Source organism: Mycteria americana, chromosome 12, assembly GCF_035582795.1.
Source record: "Mycteria americana isolate JAX WOST 10 ecotype Jacksonville Zoo and Gardens chromosome 12, USCA_MyAme_1.0, whole genome shotgun sequence".
NCBI classification, from domain to species: Eukaryota; Metazoa; Chordata; class Aves; order Ciconiiformes; family Ciconiidae; genus Mycteria; species Mycteria americana.
In genome coordinates, this window is record NC_134376.1 from 14,386,769 (window position 1) to 14,412,840 (window position 26,072).

Sequence of the window (26,072 nt, forward strand, 5' to 3'; positions counted from 1 at the left end):
AGCTTGCAAAAACCTGCCTCTGAAAGCATCCTCGGGAGATGCAGAGGTAAGAGGTGAAACAGAGACACTGCAAGACACGGCTGAGAAGTCAGCACTGCGGATTTGCATCCCTTTCTTGCAACTCATGCCAAACACACAGAAGCCTGTTTTAAATTCATGGAGGCACATTCATCTGTCCCTCAGCTGCTCCAAACCCATTTAACCAGAACAATTAAGTGGTTTAGAAACAGCAGCACAAGCTGCACACTGCAATTACTCCACAAGTCTTCACAATGCATACTTGGGGGGCAGGGGAGCAGGGAGGTAAAGGCAAATTAATTCCTTCTTTGCTGTTTTCCTTCGCTTGACTTTTCTATGACGCACAGCACCGAGGGTATCGTCGTGCTACGTGTTAATTGTTGTGAGATTTAAAACATCTCAAACTATCTTTTACTCCTGTTTGCTTGGATCCATCTCAATGTGAAAACAGCGCAAGGCTTATTCGCTTTGCGAGCTGTGCGGGGTCTGCTGGCGGGCGCAGGGGCAGCAGCCCAAGGTCCCGGAGCTCTGCCATCCCGCAGACGGCGGACGCTTCGCCTCTCTGTCGGGAGCCCATGGCAGCACCAGCATCACGCCTGAAAGCAAACCACCCTTTCTGCACCCCAGCCTGCCCTGGCATTCTGGCAGTGAGCTGGTGTAGATGGTTTGCAAGGAGGGTGGCTCTTCAGTTCACAGCTCAGCGTGCTTTGACACTGCATTTTCTGCATCTGTTTTTTAACAGTGGAAGAAACTGCGAATTGAGAGGCGAAGTCAGCTATGGTTCCTGTGACTAAAACAAAAGAACAATGTTGAAAACCCTGGCAGTACCCAGGCAGCTGTGCTGAAAGTGGGAAAACACTGCAAAGCTCATTTTCCGTTGGAAGAAAAAGTTAATTTCCTTGGCTTCACAGCATAGCGAGTCCAACTACTGTTACAAAGACCCACAACATGACAAAGCCTTAGTAGTCCAGTTTTTTGTGCTGTTTATCTTCCATGAGCTCGTTTCTCCTTTTCTAACCTCCACAATGCTCCCACACCTGCACATCAGGGCTCTTCAAACAGCTTTTTGGGAAGAGAATCTGACTGGAATATCTCAGAGGCAAGCTGGAAGAGTTCGGATAATGGGGCCAGGACATGGGCACTAAGAAGAGGGAGTCACAGACCCAATCACATAAGCAGTGACTACCGTATGGTAAGTCACAGATGAGATAAGCAGTTCGGAAAGAGGGAAAAGATAGAAAGGCTGCCAGAACCACAGCCGGATGGGACTGCAGCTTCTGAGCTGAACAGGGACAAGCTTTCCAGCCGCATCCATGCCGCCCAAGCCCTATCATCTCTCACTCTGCAACAGCGTGACAAGTTAGGAGGAAGAATCTTAACTAGTCCTTCTACATTCTGCACCCCATAAACTCCTGAAAGTCCCTTGTTACTCATTCTGTATTATTTTCACCAGCTTCTGGCAGATAGTGTTCTATGTCTGGGGCCCACAAAACAGAGAGTTGAAGGGCCCTGTCTTAAAAAAAAATAGTAACAAGCAGCCTTGGATTTTTAAAGGGGGCAAGTCTCCTGGTTTGCAGTGTTCATAAACAAGCATCTGTCATGACTTAGGTGATGCAGCTCAAGTGTTTTACTTCTAAAAATAGCTCAAGGAGATCCTACAGTCTGGAATATCCCTGCAATTTCACAAAGAAATATAAGTATGGGTGAGGTGGAAGACAGTCGAGTCTGTCATCCATTAAACATAATCATGTCCTTCCTTAGTCTGCATTTGAGGAAGAATGGGGCAACCTAATGGCATCCTGCTATCTATATAAAAAGGTTCAATGTATACAGCACTCGCTGTTTGAAAATGCACTGCAATCATTAAGCACCACCCCACCCTCCCCTGGGGAGACGGGCAATGTCCACATCCAGTAGATCAACGCAGGAAAAAATTGAATTACTTAAGCAGTTGCTATTGACAGAGCGCTGGGTGACATTAGAAATCCTGACTTACTGCTTTAGCCACTTAAATGTAGTAAACAACGAAGTAAATAAATAAAGAAGCCTGCCAGCATGTTGATGTATTTAACTGCAATTCACTTGGTCCCAGAAGCAGAGTTGAGTTCAATATAGACTAGGTAGTTATGAAAGCCTGAGTGCACACAATGAAATACAACAGGTCCTTTTACTTCAACAGGGTTTTTTTTCAAAGGTATAGCTCTGAAAAAAATTTGAGTTAGCTTACAACAGCATTTGCAAGAGAAGTTTGTCACCAAGAACTTCTAGTGATAGCTAGACTAAGACGATCTCAAATCATCATGGCAATAGGAAAGTCCTGTTAAGATGTAGTTGCAAGAAAATTTACCTCTAGTGTTCATAGAAGGCTGGCATTAGATTTTCCATCCAGCATCTATAAACCCAGCACAAAACAGAGCTGAAACCCTCAACTTCAGGAAGAACAGTACCCAGCACCATCCTCATGAGATGGCACAGAAAAGAGAAACAAGCTGCTCCTCACCCAACTTGGTCAACCAAAGGCCACAGCCTCGTATTTCAAAAGCAAAGGTGGTTCCAAGCACCCCAGAACACCAAGGCCACGTATCAGGATCACTACAGTGACTGAGACGCTCTGCGGAAGAGGTCGGCTGGGTCTACGGGACAACCCACGCATCAGAAAAGAGACCCCCGAGCACTTTGAAGCTTGACACTCATCTGGCACAATTTCACAGGCAGCAGCCGAAAAAGTCAGCGCAAAGAGTGACCTCACTGACGAACGGCGAGTTTGTCCTCGGAGAGCACAGCTCACCAAGGCATCTCCCACCAAGCAACACCGACAACAAGACAAGCGACAGCTACCTGCAAATGGAAACGTGTATCTACCACCAAAATGGATTTTGCCAGAAAACACTTCACAAGCTGACAGTTGCTTTTGCTGTTTATTCCTCTAATAACCTTAACAGCTTTGTCTAGAACAGGATGTAATTGGAAACTCCACGATTGTACTTAAGTTGTCAAGGACACGGTTGTCATAGTTACAAGGAAAGCTCAAGTGTCTGTTATTCATGGTTGCTTATTTATTTATTGACACCAGCAGGATCAAACACTCTCACTACTGTTCAGAAGAAGAGGAATGGGGAGACTGGTTTTGTCTTTCGAGTCTTGACAAAACAGTAAATGTTGCACACAACAGTGTAAGTCTTTCTTAATAAACTGGCTTTTTGCACAGCTACCTTATCTCACTCCACCTTCAGCTGGCATTCAAGTCAGTCTGTTCTGAAAACTGCAGCAAAAGACCAAAGCAAGATGCAACGCCCGAGACAAAAACCTCATGTCTATAGCTTGGAAGTACTGCCCAGTATCCAGCATGACACGGCAATACCCACCTGCCTAATGACACAACAGTTAGGTCAGAGCTGAACCAGCAGCGAAGCTAGAACAGAAGCCTTCAGACCTTCCATCAAGCTTTAAAACTCATCGACAGTCAGAAGTGTCATTACACTCACGTGTCCAGGTTCTTCTCTTTAGAAGTCTTCTAAGCAGGGTTTGGTGTTGGATATGAATAGATCTTTTTTTCTTTTTTTTATTTTTAAAAATCTTTCTGCCCTTGTCTCCCTGTTTTCCCTCTCTCCAACAAATATTGGACAAAGAAAAGACTCCTGGTCCATAATCCAATGAATAAGAACAGGTGGGAACGTTGCAATTATGGCACACTAGGATTCAGGATTTACCAACATAAATGTTGGTAAAAAACAAGCACAACTAAACTAACGTTAGCTGAAAAATTTTAAATTTTTAGTTTGTCACTCCTTGATAGTTCCCACTGAAAAAAATTGCACTTTGATATTTCAGTGAACTTTACTAGTGAGCTACCCGTAAGAACCTCTCTTCAAGCCTGCATATTTTGAATCCATTATTTTAAATGCAGATGGCAACAACATATCCAAACCGTGCCTGTTAATTTCCACACATTTCCCACACCAAAACAGTCCAGCTCTCAACAGGTTAAACACCTTAAATTATGACACAGCCGCACTTTTCAGATTCGTTCCTCCACAAGCATTCTGTAGTTTTGGAAAAATGTAAGTATTGCAAAATATCCCCAAGTGGAGCTTCCTCCAAGGAAATTCAGTTATATTCCCTTGTAAGATTTTATTCCTCAGCATCCTACCGCCGCCTCCTCAGAGGTCATTAAAATAGATAGATAAATAGCATCAAATAAAATGCACTGTAAAAGCACAATTTATTCTTCTGCTTCCTGAAGTCATAAAATAGCTCACTTGGAGGCAGCCTGCACCAAACCAAGGGAAACGTCTTAAACGGGAGCGAGTGCTCTGGTTTCTCAAGGTGACCCCCGTTTCAGCCGAAAACACAGAAAAGCAGACGCACGCGGGAGATTCCTTTTACAAGGGGTCCAGCAAACAAACCGGGGAACAGCTAAGCATGCGTATCCGAGACAGGGACACGTTACATGCCTGCACATACACAGACACACGCGTTCACCTCCGAACAGAAAGCACGGGAGTGCAGCCCTTGCAGGCTCGGCCGGAGTCTGCGCTAATCCCTGCCGCACACAGGCACAAGGCAACGGCACTTACATGACTTGGATGAGAACTCCCTGCAGCCAGCTTGCTGGTTGAGAACGCCGCTCTCTCCTTCACTTTAGAGTAGGCTGCTGCCGGCTGCATTTGTGAGAAATGCCATTGCTGTCAGCTCCCTCCAGCAGCCGCTCGCGACTGCCGGCAGCGAGGACAGGCATCACCCAGAGGAAACCCCGAGCTGTGACCCTGCAGCTTAGCTGGAGGGAATGCCCCAGTTAATGAAGGTTAACGAAACCAGCTCCTGCGAGCTATACCCCGTGCTCAGCCAAGCCCAGCCGAGAGCAATACCCAACTCGCCTCAAGCCGAGATCGTCTGGCTCTGCCCCGTGCTACTCCAGGACCTCTGGCACGTGGGTGCAGCCCATCGGCTCGGACCCCTGGGAGTCTGAGTTCACCCGAATGCCGCCTTGGCAGGTTTCTCAAAACAAATTCCTGAGATGCACAGCCAGACTGTATTAACGCTTGAAACGGCCCCTTAGCTTTCAAGAATTGTGGAAGCTGAAGAACAGGTTTTGTCCTTAAAACCCTTCATTTTACTCTGGTTTGCAAACGTCCCGAGGGTGACACCTGGGCACACAACTGTCATAAACTAACGTCGGCTCGTTCAGTTCCTGCAGGCTGCGCACAGGCAGTTCAACAGCCAGCACGCACCCCGACGGCACCTCCCGCCGCGCACCGCGCGAGGTGGGGAACGGGAGAGACGCGGATACGCGCAGAGAACGGCGGCGGCATCCCTTCGGGGCCGTGGACGCAGGGGGAGCGAGCCCAGGGTGCCAGCGCCGAGGCAGGGATGCCATCGCCAGGTTGCCATGGTGCCGGGGGCACGAGGGAAGATGCGCCAGAGCGCAGGAAAAGGCTGAGCCGCTTCAGATTTAAATCCCTGTGACAGCATTTCGGCTGAGCCACGGCACGGTTGCTGTGGCAACCGACGAGTGAAAAATCACAGAGGAAATGTGTAATTATTACAAGAGAGATGGTGACTTACCCGCTTCAGTAATCAGGGCATTAAAACGACGCTGGCAGAGGAGGGGGTGCTCCGTGCCCCCCAACAGGCAGGGCTGCGCTGCAGCAGGGAGCCAGGGGCCGGATCCCAGCCGTGGGACCCGCTTCACGCCCCGTCTCCCGTAGGCTCCAGCTGTGGGATGCGGCGTTTCGGCAGGATGCTTTCCTAAGCGCCGGGTCTGAAGCCTGCCCGAGGGGCTGAGGCCAAAGCTCCTGCACCCGCCTGCTGCGAGGAGGGAGACGAGGGAGCAGCCTGGTCCTCGGGGAACCAGAGCGGGCCCAAGACTTGTGCTGCCTTGGCTCAGCACAAGCACAGTGCGGCGTAAGGAAGGGTCTAGGAGACAGAGGGAAGGACAGATATCGGAAGCAAGCGACAAAGATAGAAGATGCAATGCTTATAGGAAGCAGTAAGGTCCCTGGCAATCTCGTGACTCCAGTTTGTGCTGCTATTACAGCACCACGTTTTCTTCCGCCTTCTCTCAGGGCAGTAACAGCAGCAGTATTTATTTGGTTGGGGTGGATGTTATGATGATTACCATGCTAACACAGGAATGACGAGGGACAGAAAGTCCTTCAGGTAGACCAAACATACTCTGCAGTCTCTCTCCATTGCAACATTATCCTGACACAGATAATTTACACACCAACAGATGCGATGCCAGCATCCACACAACCAATTTTTATCCGTTGCAGGAGTACGTGGTTGAAAGTCACCATGTTGCTCTCCAGAGCTCTCCTACACAAAATGGACAACTGATCACCATCCAGACAAACTGCTAATGAAAACACCGTTAACACCAATAAAGAAGGGAATCAAACACGGCTGACACTGTGTCATTTCCCTTCTCCTTCGCCGTAAGACTGTGGCCTGGGATCCCATGTGAATACTAGCAGCTGTCAAGAGAGGAGCCCAGACTGCAGTCGTTTATAAGACAGATACCATACTACTCCTAAGTAACAAGCTGTTGGTTTGATCCAAATTAAAGACTGAAGCTGATCCCTCACCTTCTTCATAATTTAAAATCTGTTATTAATTACATACACAGACTGTAAATTACATATTTAAACTGGCCTGTAGTGGTTGCCAGACAGTAAAACAAACTGACTCTAAACTGAACTTATTAACTAGCTAATCTACCACAGAAAGTGCAATAATCCTATTCAGACAGATGGTTAGCACAGGGACACATCGCAAAGTAGAGGGGAAGGACTGAGAAAAGTTGGCGGTATTTACACTCACCACATATAAAACATTGGATTCAAGGCAATGCTTTGTATCAGCAATTTATTACTACACTTATTTAGTGAATAATCAGGATTACAGCTCCTAAGGGTGCACTCTGGGGAGACTGAGGTATGACAAAGAAATTCTTGTGCCTCTGCTGAGGCACCTTACATCATGTGAGGCTAAACTCACTAAACGAAATTATCTTGGATGAAAAGCTTACTGTGAAGTGCTACAGTGGTGCTAACAATTTATACGACAACATCATCTAGAGACTCCAGTCAGCATCATGCCCCATCACGCTACGCCATGCCGTGTCTAACTGCTTGGAAACTCATCCTCCAGAGAGCGAGCAATTCAGTAGTCGACTTTTATTTGCAGTGGATTTTTTTGTTTGTTTCAACCCTTGTATCAAATGGCTCGACACTGAACTGTCAATTCCTAGGTGGGATGTAAGTTCTTGCTGTTACATATGGCTGCTTTCAGCCCCTCCATATCCATAATGGCCCTGCCTGGCAGGCTGGATGCACAAAGAGGATGACAATGACTCGTGTAAGTCCTGTTGCAGGGACAATGACTCGTGTAAGTCCTGTTGCAGGGCAAAGAACGCAGAAGTCCCAGTCACTCTTATGTCAGTGATTTGAAGCAACTATAACTGCTAAGCCCCTATTTAAGATGTATTAAAAATGTGCAGTTCACAAAACTGTGGATTGTAACAAGAAAGCCATGGACTTCCATTTGATTTAATCAAGAGAACACTGGTAACGAGATTTAGTTGAATAGTCTGTCATTGGAAAGGACATCGCCAACCACCCACAATAAGTATACAATCTGCACTGATATGCAGTTTTCCAAGGAAGACTCATTACACAGTCCTTCACTGTTAGAAAATAATCTCCTGCTTTAGCAGGATCAAAAGCATGTCTTTCCACTGACACATATATTTTTATGTATCAATACTACATACATTCTTCTGAAATATATTATGACGATACAAGGCAAAATGGCGATCAGATTCTGGCCAGGCTGGTCCACAAGACCAAGTAAAAGCACAAGGTCAGTATAAAAGGTATTTTGTTCTTATGGAAAATATTAGAAGGTTTAACTATGTTATCAACTGCTGGATTTCACTGCAAATGATGGCAAATTCCTCCAGAAGCCACTCTATAGCCCTCCTTAATCCCTGCCTCACACTCTAGAAAGCATCTGCCACAATTTATTAGGAAAAACAAAGCACTTCAAACAACACAGAGCTAAAGTACTTGAGAAAAATTCAGTATCCAGAAATAGCAGCTCTAGGGTAGAGACAAGACGTCAAAATCCTAAACGTCATATACGCCTGCAAGAAACGGGAACAAAACACATTAGTATCACAAAGCAGAGGGCAAGGCAAGCCAGGATACTCGGCACCAAGTCCTAGTCCTCCTTCAAAAAACAGAGTTGCCACAGGACTAAAAAGCAGGGTCTCAGGACTCCAAACTTGCATGAAGAGGAAAAGCAACACCCCTCTTAAGGGCTTGCCATGTTCAGAGAAGGAATAAAGCACTAACTGGCGTGTCAAATCAACTTTTAGGTACTGTGAACAGTAACAGTAATTACTAGTTTCACTTTAAAATCTATTTAAAAAGTCTTTCAATGCAGTTGGAAGAAAACATAAAGTAAGGCTATATAAATGTTAACCCCAAGTTAATTATAAAAATCCGAGCAAACAATTTGCAGACAGCAGGATAAGAATCTTATTTGGATGAAGAGGATTATCATGAAGGGCAAAACAGAAAATAAAGGGAAAGACTGGGATTGCTTAGCTTTGCGGAAAACCCAACACACGGCAGCTTTTCCAACCTGTGGCGAGTCAGAAGACTGCTTCCTACCCTAGCACACTCAATAACATTACACTAAGTGTACAGAGGTAGTTTTTCTTCTTTCAAAGAAGTAAAAAGCCTCATGAACAGAGTGGAATTCACCGCAATCAATACCACTAACGTCCAGGGATTTCTTTTGGTGGGCAGATGCTCAGCTTAAAAAAATCAGAGGTTGCATGTGTGCAAGGGCACACCTGAACTGCACCTGCATTACAAGTCAGTAACTGGTACAGCTTACGCTGACACAGGGTGAGTGGGATCACCCCCTCTGTTCTTCAGATGCCAACTACTTCAATTCCCATTAAACACGAGAACTTCACTTTCAGAAGGAGGAGAAGGAAAAGGATATAGGAATTAAGCACAATTACTATGAATTTCTACTATTCAAAAGTCCTATTATTGCCTGTTTATTCAGGCAGTAGGGTAAAAAGAACAGCAGCTGGGCAGTTTTCAAAACAGTTTAGGGAACATAGATACATACACAGTGTTTAATCAATAGACTCTGTGGCTAAATTCCCTAGTATGTTTTGTAAATTATTTTTGGGCTCCAGATGGACAAAGAAACTAGTGCCAATCTGATTCAGCAAGATACATATTTCTCAAGTGGTCCCTTTTACTTCACTGGGCCCATTCACAAAACTGTAGTTGTGAATGAGCCAAAGCACTCTGTTGAATTGAAAGCAAGGTAGAAAACTGGTAACTGGAAGACTCACTGAAGGTTATCAAAATATGAAAGTTACCCACTAGAGGAAAAAAAACATGGCTACTGCATAAACTGTGCTTATTTACTCCTAATATATTGCCTATTTGACAAAAAAAAAGAAGCTGCTGCATTACAAGATTTCACACAAGTACTAAATACCTGGACACAAATTTGAGGAGGTAAATTAGACCTTACTAAGTGTGCTACTGGCTAAACTCACTGGTGAAGTCTTGTCAAGGTACATCTATACTGCAGCCTCTATTCTCACGATAATGCTGGCACCCACATAAGAGACCAAGCGCTGTTTTTTCAGTCTGGTACATAAAAGCTATGAATCACATGAATGTGAAGATTCTGTACGGCACATTTCGGTAGTTAAAAAGTGTTGGACAGTTTTGGGAAGGCTGCTCATACTGGGAAAATCTTTATAAAAGTTTCTATTACAAGTTGAGCAAGTCCAGCTTAGTTGCTAGGGTCAGAGAAGAGGGACCTGCAATCGGGAAACTGTTGAAGGAATCCTCGTGTAAGTGCGATGCTCAGCGAGGCTGCACAAATTTGGAGTGGGGACAGAAACCCGGGATATTTTGTCAGCTGCTTCTGGCATCACAGAAGATACCCACTATTTCCATTTCATAAAGGAGAAGGCCCATTGAACTGGAACTGCAGACAAGATAAAAGCAGGAATGGAAAACAACTGTTTTTTCAGGGTTTGGGAGATAACTCTTTCTGGAATATCTACCTGCACTCACACTCCAAGCATGTTTTGAAACCTTGTGAGAAGTACCCGAAGCCAGTGTCCATGCCACCACCAGCCGGTGTCAGCGCCGCACGCCTCAGCTCCTGCACCAACAGCTTCAGAGCAGCTCTGTGCTGGCTCTGTTCATTTCCAGCAACCAAGAGAGCCAGTGGACGTCCCGCAGCTCCGCAAACATCCCATGAGGAACATCCACGGGTGCTGCAAGGAAGTATCGTGCAAATATAGGCTGTAATGATGAATATTAAGTAACAAATCAGCTGGCAATACCACTAGCCTTAGTGTGGTGGGACAGGTAGGAGATTGCACTTTCTGTCAAATACCACAAAAATGCTGTTACAAGGGCAGAGAAAGGTGTCAATGTAAGCTGTCCAGTGGCATGGGGCAGCAGCTATCCTCCCTTTTTGCACTGTCCGACAAGCCTGCCTCTGTAACTACCATATTGCCACAAAGGCACTCATGAACACTAGGAATGACTACTGTATCAAAAAGAGGTTAAGGTAAGTCCATTGCTGGTGTAATTTTAAGCAGCTCCCCCAAGTTACTCCAGGATGAATACAGTCAATATGGAATAAGGAGCTGGTAGTTAGGTTAAACAGCTTGTTTATTTATTTAACAAAAATCTGTTAAGGGAAGTATTTATCTTTCTAAGGATAGCTCATGAAAGTAAGCAGTGCTAGCACAATGGGACAGCGGAGCACTTCCCTTCAGAGCGCTGTCCTCCATCCTCATTCAGTGGTACTTAACCTCTCCCTCCCAAGAGGCCCTAAGAGAGCACTGTCATAGCAGCTCAGAAAAACAAAAAAGAAAAAAGAAAAAAAAAAGGGCAAGTTTTTCTTCTCCTTCATAAAATCAGGATTTCACCGAATGGATGCAACTGCAGGATTTATCAGTAATCAGATAATTCTTCACAGAAGTTACTAAATCACGTGCTTTGTTAGCCTTTAGAAGCACTATGTCAGTATTATCTCAAGCTGCCCCTTTTCCCTTTTTGCTGTTAACTAGTGACAGTAGCTGAAAGAGATAACCAGAGGTTGAAGTTTCGCAATAGATGAGAGGAATGCGGCTGCAAGCCTGCAAAGCTTGCTTACCAGCCAGAGCAGAGGATCAGTTATGCAACGCTGCATATGGATTTTGACCGGATGTAACAAACAGTCCCTTTCTCCTCCCTTTTCCATTCAGAACAGTAAAATTGGACCCATGAGCTGTTTCCCATCATTTATCGGATCACTCTGGAACATGATGTTCTCTGTGTATTTTCTGAAAAAAAAAATACACTGTATGCAAGTGTTGCATCCAGAAAGGATGTATGGTGCCACCCAACCAACCTTGGGTTTGCAAGGGTAGGACCATCTTCTTAGCCTCTCTTCCGAAGAGCTCCACTTTCACCTAGCTCTCCTGCCACCTGCGTGGCTCAGTCTCCCACCCACACCAGAGAGATTCCCAGTTTGGAGAAGAGACATCACCAAACTCTTCACAGCATGCAGTGTAGTCACAAGTTCAGCTCAGAGAAAACGAGGTACACCAGTGAAAGGAAACAACTGAGCAGTGTGAGGAACAAGAGGTCCAGCCAGAGTAGCCACCACACTTGACTCACGGTTGAAACATCACCTGCCCATGAACCCATGTTCATCATCAGCCCTACCATTTTGACCGAACAAAGTCCCACTGCACCAAAATCTACAGAGAAGCAAAAGAACAAACTCTGAACTCATTCACGATCATGTAATGGTCCAATTTTTATGAATAAATTAACATCAAGAATCTTAGAGGTTGCATCAGAAGAGGTATTTTCCAATCACCTTCGTGGCCAAGGAAAAATAAAGATTACTGATGAGAATTTAAGCAAGTACTCACTGATCTCCTGCTACCGCTAAAAGGCAATTCTAAAAGAACTGGCATTTTGGACTTCATAATTGGAAGAAAAAAAGCACAACAAGATTTGTTAGCTATAGTTACTGCAACGCACAGATGGTTGCTGGGATCACGAAAGTTCTTCCCAGTCAAAGGCCCCACAACTTCCTGAATCCAGCCCCTAGCACCGCGTGTCATTATCTCCATTTGCCTCTGCTTCCTCTCTTAATAACACAAGCCAGCCCTTTTTATGTTTTTCTTCAGCTGCTTTTTACAACAGCCAAGGCAGAACCGTCACGTTACAGCAGTTACGCCAGCCCCTTACAATACCCACTGCCCAAACCATGGAACAAACTGAAGATTGTCCTCCCCGCAACTCCATCGCCAGTAAAACTGCACTGCAAATAAGGAGCGCGGAGTTCATCTGAGCCAAGCTCATCCTCCGCTTTCCTACCTCCACCAGCACACTCTGACTGCATAATCCTATTTCCCTCTCCAGGAACCTGCATTGCAGCAACAGCTGTGGAGCAAAAAACAAGGTTTGCTTTATACTGGAGCCGGGACGAGAGAACATTGAGGTGGATGACAGTACGGTCCACAGAGGTAAAACAGGTCCCTTGTCCCTACCCTCTGGGGACCGTCGCTGTCAGCAGGCTCAGCAGCGTGCTTCGCCTGGAACGGTGAAGTCGGTAAGGACTCGGAAGTCACGGCCCCTAGCCTGTCCGCAGCACTGCGCCCTCGGATTACGCTCTGGCCCGTGGCCAGGAAGCATCTTATGCCTGAAATCTGTCCTGTCATGCCAGAGCAGTTTGTTTTGGTTTCTAAACAGCTTTTTAACCTGCCATATTCTCTAATTCCCACTGAGGCAATCATTTATATCATCAGATTTAAACAGTGAGCTGTTAAAAATGCTTCAATACAAACTTGATCCCTCCGTCCTAGTCCTAATTTTTTTGGGTGTACATCGCGACACTAGTATCAAGCAAGTGCCTGGCAAAAAATGTGCCATTCATGCCAGATGTGGAAAGAGAGGTGACAGAGAAGAACAAGATGGCTGGTCCCATTATTTGGCATCTAACATGAAGAAAGCCTGACAGACAGATTTGGAGGAAACATAATACAAACAAAAAATATGACTGCTAATAAGTGACTATAAGCTTATTTAAAATACTTAATTTTTGTTATTTATGTTACTTCTTCACATTTTTGTGTTATTGCCAGACCAATTTAAAACATAGGAGTTGATTTCAGTTGTGTTTACTGTCCAGGGATGCTGCCAAGAACCTCCGCACACTCTATCCTTCACTAAAAGAGGAAGCCAAAATTGGCATGCTGTTGTGATGTTCAAAGTCTTTAATCAAGATTGAGCCTGATGCTATACAAATACAAATGAGGGATATTATTCTTTCCTTTCCTTGCAAACTACTTTTTTTTTCCCTGTTTTCCTCAGTGGCTTCTGAAAGCCCATATTCTTGCATTACTTCATTCAAAAAGGAAAAGTGCTGGAAGGGCAAGAGGTGACATCTCTTGTGAAAAAATCTGTAGGGTTCTTCATTTGCTGGGTAGGAAGGAGGAAGAGGAAGGGGGGATTTAATACCAAGATTACAGGCAAGAAAGCTAGCATGAAATCATCCAGCAGGAGGGTACAGATCTCCATGAAGAGCTGGCTGCCTTGTGCTTTGCCTGGTATGAAGCTTAGAGATGGAAGCTGGATACTTTAAAATTGAGCCAAACATTAAAAATAGGACATCATGAAAACATCATCACTAATTTATGTCTTCTCCCAACACCCACTGTTTTGTTCTGTGAGAAACCAGTGATGAAACCAAGCTTACAAGGGGAGGAAAAAAATAAAAGCCCTCAAAAAAACCCAACCAACCAAACAAAAAAAATCCCCAAGAAACAACTAGAAAGAAAACCCTGTGCTGGAAATCCACACTCTTTGGTCACACTCTCCGCACCCATAAATATATCACAGTGCTTTCTAGCCATCCAACCGACCCACAAGCAACCTGTGTACTCCAGGCTGAGATGCCGGCTAACATCACTGGCAGGACAGCACCTCTCCTCGCTTCTTTAGTTTACCCTGTCCACCCTTCCGGCTTCCCTTTCCACACGAGCAGGTCTTTTATCCAACAGGCTAGCGTATGTTCTGCTATACCTCCTACACAGCTATAATGGTCTTCTAGTCAAAAGCATTTGTTTTTAGAGCTGACAGGCAGGACGAAGAGTCCTTAAAACAGATCTGAGGCACAGTAGACACAGGGGCTGGAAAGCTATGTGGGAAGACCAGTAGAAATAGAGAGTACATCGTGCTGACACTGCGGGCAGGCTAAAAGGAAAAGAAAATCTGGTGCTCGTGACATGCAGATGGCAGAAGAGATGAAAGGAAACACGAGAAAGACGCGCTGATCCTGACGCCAGGATCCATGCTCACAAGCACGGCCGATACAGCTGTGAAAGCAGCACTGTCAGTGGGGAACGGAGAGCAGACTTTGACTCGGGAACAGGAATCCAAACCTCTCAGCTGACTCAGTGAAAAGTATCGTAAGGGAGTCAGCACAAAATATGAACGCGCTATAAACCAAAGGAAGCAGGTTTCTTCCACAACAGCCATCTCCTCCTGTGGCTAGGGAACAGCTTTCTGCTCTTGGGAAGACCACATCTCCTGAGGCACTCACTCCCAGTGCCATCGCCCTTGTGCGGAGGCTGCCAGCAGCCGCCGGCGCCTGCCAAGCTGGGCTGGCAAAGGGTACGTTGTCGTATCCCGAACGGGCCACGGCTACGTTGGGTTCTACTAGTGTATTTTAGCAGGTGCCAGGTAAGAATTGCTCAGTGATTACTCAGTCTCTTTGCTGTTATGCAGCCAGTTTTCTGTCCCAGATCTAGCTAGGAGTGTATTAAAAAAAAAAAAAAAAAAAAAGTACTTGAACTATGCTAGGTTTCAAACTAGAGGCATTTTAAGAACATTGCTAAAAAAATCCTATGTAAAGTAGAATTATATATGGGCACAACAGTTGCAAAGCAATGTATTTTCACTTGTAAAATTAAAATTGAACTTTGCTTGGGGACGGCAAGGAAAATTTCTTTTGGAATAAGGGATATTTTTAAGTGTTCGAGATAAGGAAAGCTGGAGACAGGTTTAGAAGTTCTTTTACTCTCAGAATTATAGCTGTACAGCTAAACCAGTAGTTTGGCACTTCATCCTGTCACCCGGAGTGTACTTGAGACATACTGACTTTTTATATGAAATCTTTAGCAAGCCGCATTACTCTAAACTGCCCTCAGAAACACCATCAGAATTAGATTTTAATTTTTAAACTACTGAATTTCACAAGAGTCACGAGAAGATACACACTTCTTAGAGAGCTCCATTCCCTGTCAATGCTGAGTTGTATTTGAGTGAAGTCATAAAATCTAAATGGGAAACTCACCAAGTCTGAAGCTTTACTGCCTTTAAAGTGCCTTATACCTTGCACAGAAAGATACACAGGACACTGCCTTTCAGCCAGAGGCCAAAAGAAGAGTTTGATACAGTACAATATAAGCACTCATCTACACAAATGTTTTTTTCCTGCATTAAAACTGACAGAGATTCACTAAAATAATTGCAGTACACAATGTAAAGGGGAATCACTTAAGTATGAATAGCTAAGTTCACATTCCTGGCCCTTTTCTTCAAGCTGGCAGTGTTCATTTACTAAATGCACTACTTTTAGTTGAGTGGTTTTAGTGCTTTCTCACATCAACCAGCACAGTACAGCTTTATCATTTTTTAAAAAGTAAGTTCATCACTAGGGCAGGCCTCTGTCCTTGACACTGCAGGCGTCAAGCTTTCAGAAGTACAGCTTCAGAAGCGACTGCAATATAACTTCACAGTGGCAGCTAGTGAGATCAGCTGCCAGTTGGTGCGGTAAAATAATTAAATGACTATCCAGCCCGAGCTAGAACATGTATTCATTTCCTCAACAGAACTTACAACTGTAGAAGCCGCCATGCACAAAATGCAGAAATACTCCAAATCCACAAACTAGGATGGAAGAGCATAAACTTCATGCTGCAAAAAGTGGGATATCTTTTCAAAAGAAAAACATACTCTCTGAAAACGTTCTCTCTGCTGCAAATAGACACACCTCCACTGGAGAGCAAGAGAGACAACCTTCTTCTTTCATATAACCAAGAACTGCAACACATAACCAAGGTTCCTACCTGATTCTTCTGCTGAATTTCTAGTATCTGGCTAACTAAGAGATGGGAAATGAACAGTAAAATATTTTGCAAAAGGAAAGACAAACAATCTAATACAAGGACGCAGTACAGAACCCTACTCCCACAGATCAGAAAAGAGCCTGAAAGCCACAGAAACAGTTTAGGACAATATTCTCCATTTTATACAGTTTGCATGCTTTGGAAAACCCCCAGAATACTGTTATTTTTGCACAAACACCATATGGCTAAGAAAATATCAATTTCTCTGTTTTCCTGGCCCATAGCCGTCATTTCAGGAAACAGGACTGTGATCTGATAAAACAGATCACAAAATTCAGAAACAAAGAGTGGACAGAGATATATGGCTTTCACGCCACAGAGCAGTGGCTGCTAGAATTATCTACTTTAAGTTGGTAGCAGCTCCGACCCCTAAGGCAATGTCTTCTGTTCATAAAGAAAAGGAATTTGAAAGCAGATCAGTCTGGAATAAGACTAGGGTGTTTTCAGCCTCCTGAAAGATAAATCTGTTACACAAGTTTTAAAGCATATCCACCCTTCCATAGGTGACAGGCCCACACTGATAATTACCTGTGTAGTGTATTCGTGGTCTTTAAGCTGCAGTGCTCCTGATGTGTCATTTTTGCATTACTTACCTATACTTTCACAGCTTCCTACATGTCAGTACTAGCTGCTCTCCTTCTGATGGAATCCAGCTCTTTTCTCTTACTTGTGCTTTCAAATGGGATAAGATGCCTCACTATTTGATTCAGTCTCATCATTATGCCTGAAAAACTCTTAAGAGCTTAAAAAGAACTGTAAAAGAAGAGTAGGCACTACTGGAAAAGCCTGCTCAAACAAAAACGGTGCACACAGATTGACAATTTGCAACATACAAGACAGAATCAAATGGTCTTTGAAAACAATAAAGAGGAGAAATGTCTTACATGAAATCTGAGAATTACCCCATCAAGACGTATTCCTTTCTTTTCCCTGCTCCCTCTCGCAAAGGCAAAGCCAAGACCAAAGGAGATTCATCCAAGTTCAGAGTCACCATTTGATTAAAAGTTTCTGGTATACAGTCAGTACAGTAAGATTTTAAGATACAACCCTGTTGTATCTTGAAACAACAGGGATACAACAATGAATGTTAGCCTGTTCATACCGTACATACATGTACCGCTACTAAACAGCTCTTTTTCTGAGACATTTCCACAAGCTGTTTCCATTTGGATAAGAAAGGAAGGGAATCTTAATTTGTACTTGAAACATCTAAAATTTTAAAAAAGTGTTTCTGGAATGGACTCTCAATCCTTAGAAGTCATAAAACAGAGCTGGGAAGCCAAGAACCAGATCCAATTTGTCTTAGACCAGCTGTGACATCTTCCTAATTATGTGAACCCTGACATTATAATCACTGCGAGTATAAAGTCAAGCAGTAGTAGAGGTATACGTCACGAAGTAACTTGAGCTGCTTTAATTCATGCCCAGTGATCAGAGCACAAACCAGGAGGAACACTGCGGTCAAAGTGACACCTCTGAGGGAGGGCAGGAGCCGTCCCTGCCAGCACACCCGGCAGGGCTGAGATCTGTGCAGTTGTACCTGAACACACAGGCAGCTATTGCTAGAGTGCTGACGAATACAGCTGTGGGGTACACAAGGCATTGTACAAACTGGTCTGAAGCTTCACTGTTAAGCACCATACAAACCAGACAGGGCAAGGGGAACCACCTGGAGACCTCTCAGCTGCTGGCAGGTGCAGCAAGAACTGGTTTGGATGTACATACCACGGCCTGTGAGCATCTTTATTCCTCCCTGCTTCTGAAAGAATCCAGATCAGGACATTTTCCTTTTCCAATGACAGCACAGCTGCCAGCAGGACACCTACTGATTTGCTTGATGTTTATTTGCATGCTGTGCTTGCTTACTGCCTCCTGGGCATAAATATCCAATTTTATCCACTTATTTCAGTTTACTTTGTATCTAAATGCACAAGACACCTCACTGTACAGTATGCCTCTAAGCCTGTTATTCCTCAGAAGACTAAGGGGCTGGGCTTTGGAGAAAGCAGTTCTATTGCTTTTTTTTCCCCCCATGCATTTTACAAGTGGTCAGCTTGTCTAATAACACCATATGCTTACAGACTCAGGCCTCCATTATCTGGGGATGTCTGTATCACAGTCTTTTGCACTCCAGATTGTCCAAGAGGTACAACACAGCGTAATGGCAGAGCACTGGCTGACTGCAGATACAGGAGACCTGAACACTGATCCTGAGTCCAAAAGGCTACCCAGCAGGTTACTTGCAATACGAGCTTTCTTTCCCTCTATCTGTCTCGGTTTCCCCATCTGTACAGTCAGTCCAGTGATGTTTATCTCATTTGTGAAGTGCTTTAAACACTAAGGATGAGAAACACTATGACATCCAGATGCTATCCTTCTTTGCATATGCTGTGCTTTAGTACTGTGAGCTATGATCTAGCATTTGAATCACTGACCTCCAAGTAACGCCAGTCAGAGAAGACAAACTTACCCCAGACACAATTTGCCCAACACTCACACTACTCAACTACACAGAAAGACCAACTACAGTAAAAAAAAAAACCAATGCAGCAAGAGCTGCAAAAAATGTCCTCAATTAAATTTATAATACAATAATCAGACTATAATAGGACTCAATAAGTAATTTCCTTACTGTAGAGCTTCCAGGAGGTAACCCTACCAGTACCCTCCTTTTATACCAGTTGGCTTTCATCCTTTACTGAATTCCTTGCCTCACATTATAGGCGCAAAGACTCTTTTAAGAGCCCATACCCATAAGCCACACCTTTGAACTGTAGGGCAAAATCCAATTTTTGAAAGCCTGAATATTCATTACTGATTACAAAATTACTTGGAAATCTCCCACAATAGTTCAGTTTCTTTGCATATCATTCCCTTCACTATATTTTATAAACAGAGAAGGAGAATCACAGAGGCAAAAGCCAAGCTAGGCAAAGGCAAAGCTCTGGCTAAACAGCCACACACTACTTTAAAGCACAAATGAAGGTAAGGAAAGTGAAGCCAGGGAGGTCTCGAGGCAAAGCCTGAGGTAGTAGCTCAGGTTTTGCATCACAGACGTTAGCTGGAGCACAGGAAACTGAAAAGAACTGGTGAATCTCAGCTGGAAGTGCAGCAGCAGGCCTCCATAAACACCATTACTGAAGATTTCCGCTCAGCTGGCTGCAACATATTAAGAAGGGGACAGCTATATGCAAAGCCGATCGTGTTTTCCCCACGGTATGCGTATATTTTCCCATGGGGTTTGTGCCCTCGCATTCCCTTCTTCCCCCCTTTCCTCTCCGCAGCTCTGTGTCACGTCCGCCCGCCTGTGGGACACGAGCCCCACAGAGAGCGCAGCTGCCGGGGCAGGCAGCGTTACACACCCCTCCGCAGCGCAACTCGCGGGTGACAACGGGTCCTCCTGCTCAGGACGGTCCCCGAATCCATCGGGAAGGGCTGCCGGCTGCGCGATGCCCGGCACTTGCGGGGTCCAGAACCACGCTCAGGTCTGACCCCCCAAAAAACCCAACAAAAAACCACGGACTCCCCCAGGCTGTCAGCACCCCCCGACAGCAGCAGGACCACCAACCCCCCCGCGGCACTCGGCACCTCTGCCGCTCAGCCCACGCGTACGCGCTAGCCCAGCGGGAGCCGGGGGGCGAGGGGCCACGGCCGGATCCCCCAGGAAGCCCCAGCGTCACCCCACGCACCGCTGGGGTGCCCTCGGGGGTGGGGACAGCGACGGAAGGGCGTCTGGCAGCCTCTCGCCGCGGGAAGGGCATCAGCGGGGGGCGGGCGAGGGCAGCCTGCTCCCCTTCCCCACCGCACGCCGAGCGGCAGGGCGAGCCGGGCTGCCCCGCACCCCCGGCGCGCAAGGGCACCGCCTGCGGGGCCGGAGGCGGCGAGAGAGAGGTGCCGCCGGGCTGGGGCGGCCGGCAGCCCGCGGGCTCCTAGCCCAGCGGGGCCCACGGGGAGTCCCGCTCGCCGGGCAGGAGCGGGTGCGCGCGGGGGGAACGCCAGCGGGCTCACGCAGGCCCCCCCCCCTCCCCGAGCGGCCGGCGTCCCGGCCGCCGGCCCCGCGCGGTTCGGCCGCTCACCGGGAGGTGCGGGGCTGCGTCTCCTCCGGCCGCCGCGCTCCCTGCCGCCGGGCCGGGCCGGGCCGGGCTGGGCAGACGCCGCCGCAGGCCCCGCGCTCGCTGCCCCCGCCGCCGCTCTCTGCCTGGCTCCGCGCGCCGCAGCCAATCCGCGCCGCCGCCCGCAGCCCCGCGCCCAGCGCGGCCAATGGGGACGCGCGGCGGCGGTGGGCGAGGCGGGGGCCGGCGCCAGGGCCCGGCGGGGGGATGCGCTGGGGAGCGGGAGCGGGGAAGGGGAGGGGGCGAGGGCCGGCGCCGCGGGCGGGAGGGGCGGTCTGCTCCCGCGGATGGACGGGACGCACCGCTACTGACCGACCCCACTTGTAACCGCCGTCGCAGCGCGCTCCCTTACCGCAGCGTAGGTAGCCATCACACCTGGCAGGGAAGACAAGGAAGAGAACCCAAAATCCCGTTGCTGGCCCTAGCAGCTAATTCCCTCTTGCAGAAGGAGCTGCCAGCCCTTCCCTTGGACTGCTCTGCTTCGCTCAGCTCTGTAGGCCGTGACGCATCCGAGAGAAGGGCAGGGGAGCCTCCTTTCTCATCGTGATGGGAATCTGGGTCTGCACTGTTGCAGCTTCACAAAGACCTACTGTCCTTTCATTAATTCCTAATATTTACCTGCAGTCACTTGGGACATACTTAATTTAGCAAACACAGCAACAGGGAAAGTCATTTGGACTTTTAACTCAGATTAGAAACTCAAATTAAATATAGTATTGATGCCAAGCTCCAAATTTAAAATCCAAGTCTTCACTAATATTTAAGCCCGACCTAGAACAAACACTTGTTTCTTGTGGACAGCAGTGGATCGAAGCAGCTGGATGCGATGCACATGGCAGTGACACACTGATGACACGTGAATCCTCCTACCCAACACCACGCACATCCCTACCACTGAAACAGTCCAGAATTCAGATGAGATTACGTCAGTAGCAGAGCTGATGCATCAATAAGTTCATAGCCAGGATTCAATCCTCTCTGAAGACATCAGCAATCAGTCAACTCTCTCTATCGTGTGGGAATGGGACTGCTCACCAATATTAAGCTTTCACAACAATTTCTCCATAAGCAATGATGACCCCTTCTTCTGTTGCTGCTTAGTTCATCTACAGCAACGTGGTATTTCCAGACACAAAGCTACCCTTGAAACTCCCACCCAATAATAAATATTATTATGTATCTCCTCTGCAACAGAAGCTATTGCAAGCATGTTGAATCCTGCCTTGACTCTCATCTCACAGAATTCTAGGTCTCATTCAAAGTCTTGGTTTGCTTCAAAACCTAAGACCTGGCTAGCAAAAGGCCAACAGAAGCTTCTGAATGTACACCTCCCTCCCCTCTCCTGTGACCAATACGCAGGCATCCTCTCCCCTTTCAGAGGACTTCACAGGAGAACTCTTGCATTGGGATTCGTAACAGATGCACACATAGTCATGAGAGAGAGGAGCCCTCAGACCCTGCTCAGCCCTCAAGCACCTCCCTTGAAGGCTCCAAGGAGTATCCTGGGTAGAATTCTTACATCTGTCACAGTTTATTACAATAAAAATATTTAATGGTCCAAAATTGCAAAAAAGGCGGCAGTTGAGCCATTCAGAAAACCTTTGTAGCAGAAAGGATAATGAAGCACTAGAACAGATTACTGGGAGAAATACAAATCTCTATCATGAGAGGCTTTAAAAAGAAGCAAGACAAACACTCATCAAGATTCTCAGATGAGTATGATTCTGCTTTGAGAGGAAAACAGAGCAGATAATGTCTTGGTGTCCCTTCTGATCAATCTACAGTGTAAAGCTACTACTGATATCCCATAGTAGGAATCAAGTTGGGCCATTACAGAGCAGTAAACTCTACTTTTCTCATGGTATCTTCTGTCCAACTCACTGTTAACTTTCTTGCCTAACTCATTGTATATATTTTTCCTTGTCTTTGAGGCAGGAGTTAATTTTACTCTTTAATTATTACTGATTAGCATCTTGCTTGTCACTATCTCATTCACTATCAAATATACCCAGCATTCAAAGGGAAAACCAGCATTTCCTGAGGAATGGAGAGGTGGTCCACTTCACAAGTTCCCAAGGGATTACATGGTGCAGTCACTTGTGCTAGCACCAAACTGCACTCAAAGACTAGAAAGACATTTTTGGATCATGTATTCCCACAATAAGCTCTGTCTTCTCCTTCCTTTCCCAAAGAACTTATTTTCTTTATACTTGGTGCTAGTGTATTATTTTCATTGCCTGATCAGCTCAAGTCCTAGGAGTATAAACATAAAACAAGACTCTTGTTCTTTCAGAATTATTGTAAGAAACTGGAGAGAACAAAAGCCATTGAATAAAGAGAATTTTTACGGAGTACAATTTGCTGTCCCTATTACACTATTCCTATTACAAAAGAAAATCCCTCATACAAAGGAAGCAGGAGCTTAGAGAATACACTCACCTTGCTGAAGCAGCTAGGGATGTTCCTTCGCATCTCCTCTTCCCGACATCACCGGCACTTGCTTAGGCGAGCAACCCGTGAACGCACACCCGTATGTACACACGAGGTTACTTCATTTGGGTGCTGGCGTTGTTAAAAGCAACTCCGTGTGCCATCTGCTGGAAGAAACCTTACTCCGAGGCAACACGCCGTACCAACGCAGCTGACTGCACTCTGTCGGCAGGGGAAAGAGGCAGTGTTTTTCAAGACGAACCTCTACCCTGTTAATGCACCAGCTTGCCGCACAGACGCACAGGACACGCAGGAAGTCAGGGTCAGGATGAGTGAAACAAAGCAGGACCAAGTCTGTAAGGAAATACAAGCCTTTGGACCTATGTCACATGCCAAAGCATATGACAGCCTAGCAGCAAGAAGTAGCTCATTTTCAAATCCTACTCCTTGACTTGAACCTCCAAAGATTCTTTTGTCTCCTTCCACTGTTTTGTTTTAGCTAAGCACATCACACCGTGCTTACCGGGTCAGTCTGGTGTAACTCTCTAGGTAACAGCACATTAATCAATAATTTATACTTTGTCCTATGAAAACTACTGCATAACCTTCTCCCTAGAGGCTAGCGGAAAGTGAAGAAGGGGTAGGATTTGTAACTAGACACAGAAGAATCTGAAAAGAAACAGCTTCTTTCTAGCAGCTGTGGCAGATGCCATTCAGGACTAGAGCCCGATTATTTTTGGTTAATGATAATTAGTTTCTCTCTTGACAATGTCTCCAAATAAATGAAAACAAGTTTCAGAACGCAAGAAGAAATGGAGACTTATTACTTACTCCCTAACTCTGCTCCTTCCCCATTTTCTATTTCTTGTCACATGGTTCTTAACAAAATTTTCAGTCCCTAACCTTTGGGATTAATCTACAGGAAAGCTCTTTTCTGCCAGCTGTATTTTTCAGGTTATGAACACCATAATCACACTCAGGAAGTGAACTGCATTTTAAAGACATATTGCTAAGCATTAAGTGAATAATTCTCAATTTACTTTCAGACTGAAAAATCTCTACAAGTTTACAAGGCAGGCAGCTATTCTTGACATTTCACAACAAGCAGATACACAGGAATTCAGCATCCACTTTTCAGAAGCAGTCTTTAGCTTTCTGTACCCAACACTCAGCACCAACAACTCCTTTAAAATCAACAGCAGCATTTGGCCGTAACACTTCTGGCAATCTGACTACAGGTAATTGTGGTCTCAGGCACATGACTCGGATAAATCAGCCTGCTAAAATGCCACACGTCTTACGAGTACAGTTTCATATAACTCCAAAGTGGACCCAGCTATCCACTGCCACCAAAATAGTTGGTCTGCTCTCTCTTTATAGCCCCAGCAACAAACTCTACTGATGGCCTTGTGTTGGATCACAGGAGTCAGTTGGATTAGATCTCATTGATCCAATGGAGAAATACACTTGCAATTTGATTTTCTTGGAAATCAAAAAATCTGACTCAGATTGCAAAATTGCTATAATCAACACTATGGAAGGGGAAAACATACAAAATATACAACTAGAATATTAAATAAGCACTGGGGGTTGAAAGCAGGACTGCTTCTACAGCAGCTGCCTATTCTTATATCAAAATAAAGCATAATACAGAATTATACCATTCACCTGTAGCCCACAGAGAAAAACACATATATGCTTCAGCGATCATGGTTCAGATGGACAGACTGTGATTCAGCTATAGCACAGTAACCCATGAGCTTGACTCAGACTCTAAGGGCTCTTCAAAGATGGGCAGCGAAAACCCAGCTCACATAGAAGGCTGCTTCTGAAAACACTTTGCTCAATGCAAGAAATAGGGCATTTGCACAGATGGAATAAAACTGGGGACTTGCCTCCTCCTTCTGTCTGCAAGAATCTATCATTTTATTTCTCCACGAGCATTATAACTTGCATCTTCATCTTTTGACAGGCCAGTACCTCTACATAAAAGGACATGAAAGAAAAAAAAAATTATAAATACTTCATGATGAAGCTTACTTGTATGCATCATCTAGACATTTTGGCTCCTGAATTTCTCCTATTGTTTCCCAGGAGTCCCCCAATTACTTCCTAAGAATTAACCCTCACCCCCCATTACTTTCCAAGAGTTTCCTGTGCTGCTTCCTGGCAATCCCCACACTGCTGTGTAGGCCTGAACCTCCCCACACCTCCTGGCTTTCCAGGAAAGCCCCAACACTACTCTCTAGGATTTCCCTCAGTTTTGTAGGAACCCCCCTGCCTCTCCAAATCCCTCTGGGTTTCCAGGAATTCCTTGTGCTGCTTTCTAGGACCACTATGGATCACTTCCCCCCCCCCCCCCAGTTTCAGGGAATCTCATTTTCTCTCCAGGATTTCTCCCTTTTCTATTTTGTAATTAATATTTGCTTGTATAGCACCAGGAAAAGTACAATAATCCTCTTTGCTATTTTTTCCCCTTATGCTATTTAAGACCTCTAGCAAGATGTGGGTCTGTGCTTCAGAAACAGTGTAATGAATGTTCATAAAATCATATAATACTGCAAGGCCATTGTTAATGTGTATTTAAGTCTTTCCAAAATTGACTCTAGTAACTTTTATTGTTGCAAAATAATAAATTTCATGGACTGGAAGGAAAGGACTGGAGCTAGTGGTGTATGTAGAATCTCATGTATGTTCAAGAGAACAGTTGAGTCAATGAATAGACAATCTCATGAGATTTATCTGCTATAAAATTTTGAGATCCAATTTAAGTCCTGATCTTCTAATGAATGAGAAGTCCCTACCACACACAAAAAGTTACGTCCAGTTCTTCCTGGAATGCTTCCTGAAAATCCAGAAGTACTGGAGGCAGTCTCCTAAAGCTACTGTTAAAAAGTAGGTAATTAAACATCACTTTTTTCCAAGATTATTTCCACAGTAACTTCATCTCTAATACACACATCTGCAAGTCTACGTAAGAAATGCAGAACTACGTATTCAACCTAAACTGTTACTCTAAAATACAATATTGTTAAAACAGAAAGGAACAGGGTGTTTAACAAACTGTAAAATGTTTTGACTCAAAGTGCTGTACAGCAGATGGAGCTACAAGTATGGTCTATGAATAGCCACCCACACATGAGAACACACAGATAATAAATATACATAATGCATCCCATCAAGTGATTATCTTAAACAACTTTTCTTTCTACTGCGAAATGACACGTAGAATTTCACTTTTGGTCACAAAAGTTCACAACAAA

General features: G+C 45.3%; 1 protein-coding gene across 2 annotated transcripts in view; it reads right to left on the reverse strand.

The window, feature by feature from the left end:
* Nucleotides 1-20,455, reverse strand: part of ABAT (4-aminobutyrate aminotransferase) — a 59,368-nt gene extending 38,913 nt beyond the window's left edge. Inside the window, exons 1-2 of one of the 2 annotated variants that reach the window (XM_075514853.1) lie at nucleotides 20,344-20,455; nucleotides 5,584-5,934 (exon numbers count right to left, since the gene is read on the reverse strand). The gene's annotated coding sequence lies outside the window, so the exon portion shown is untranslated. The remainder of the gene's footprint in view (nucleotides 1-5,583; nucleotides 5,935-20,343) is intronic. The other variant, XM_075514852.1, reaches the window with a different exon arrangement.
* Between the last annotated feature and the right edge of the window lie 5,617 nt (nucleotides 20,456-26,072).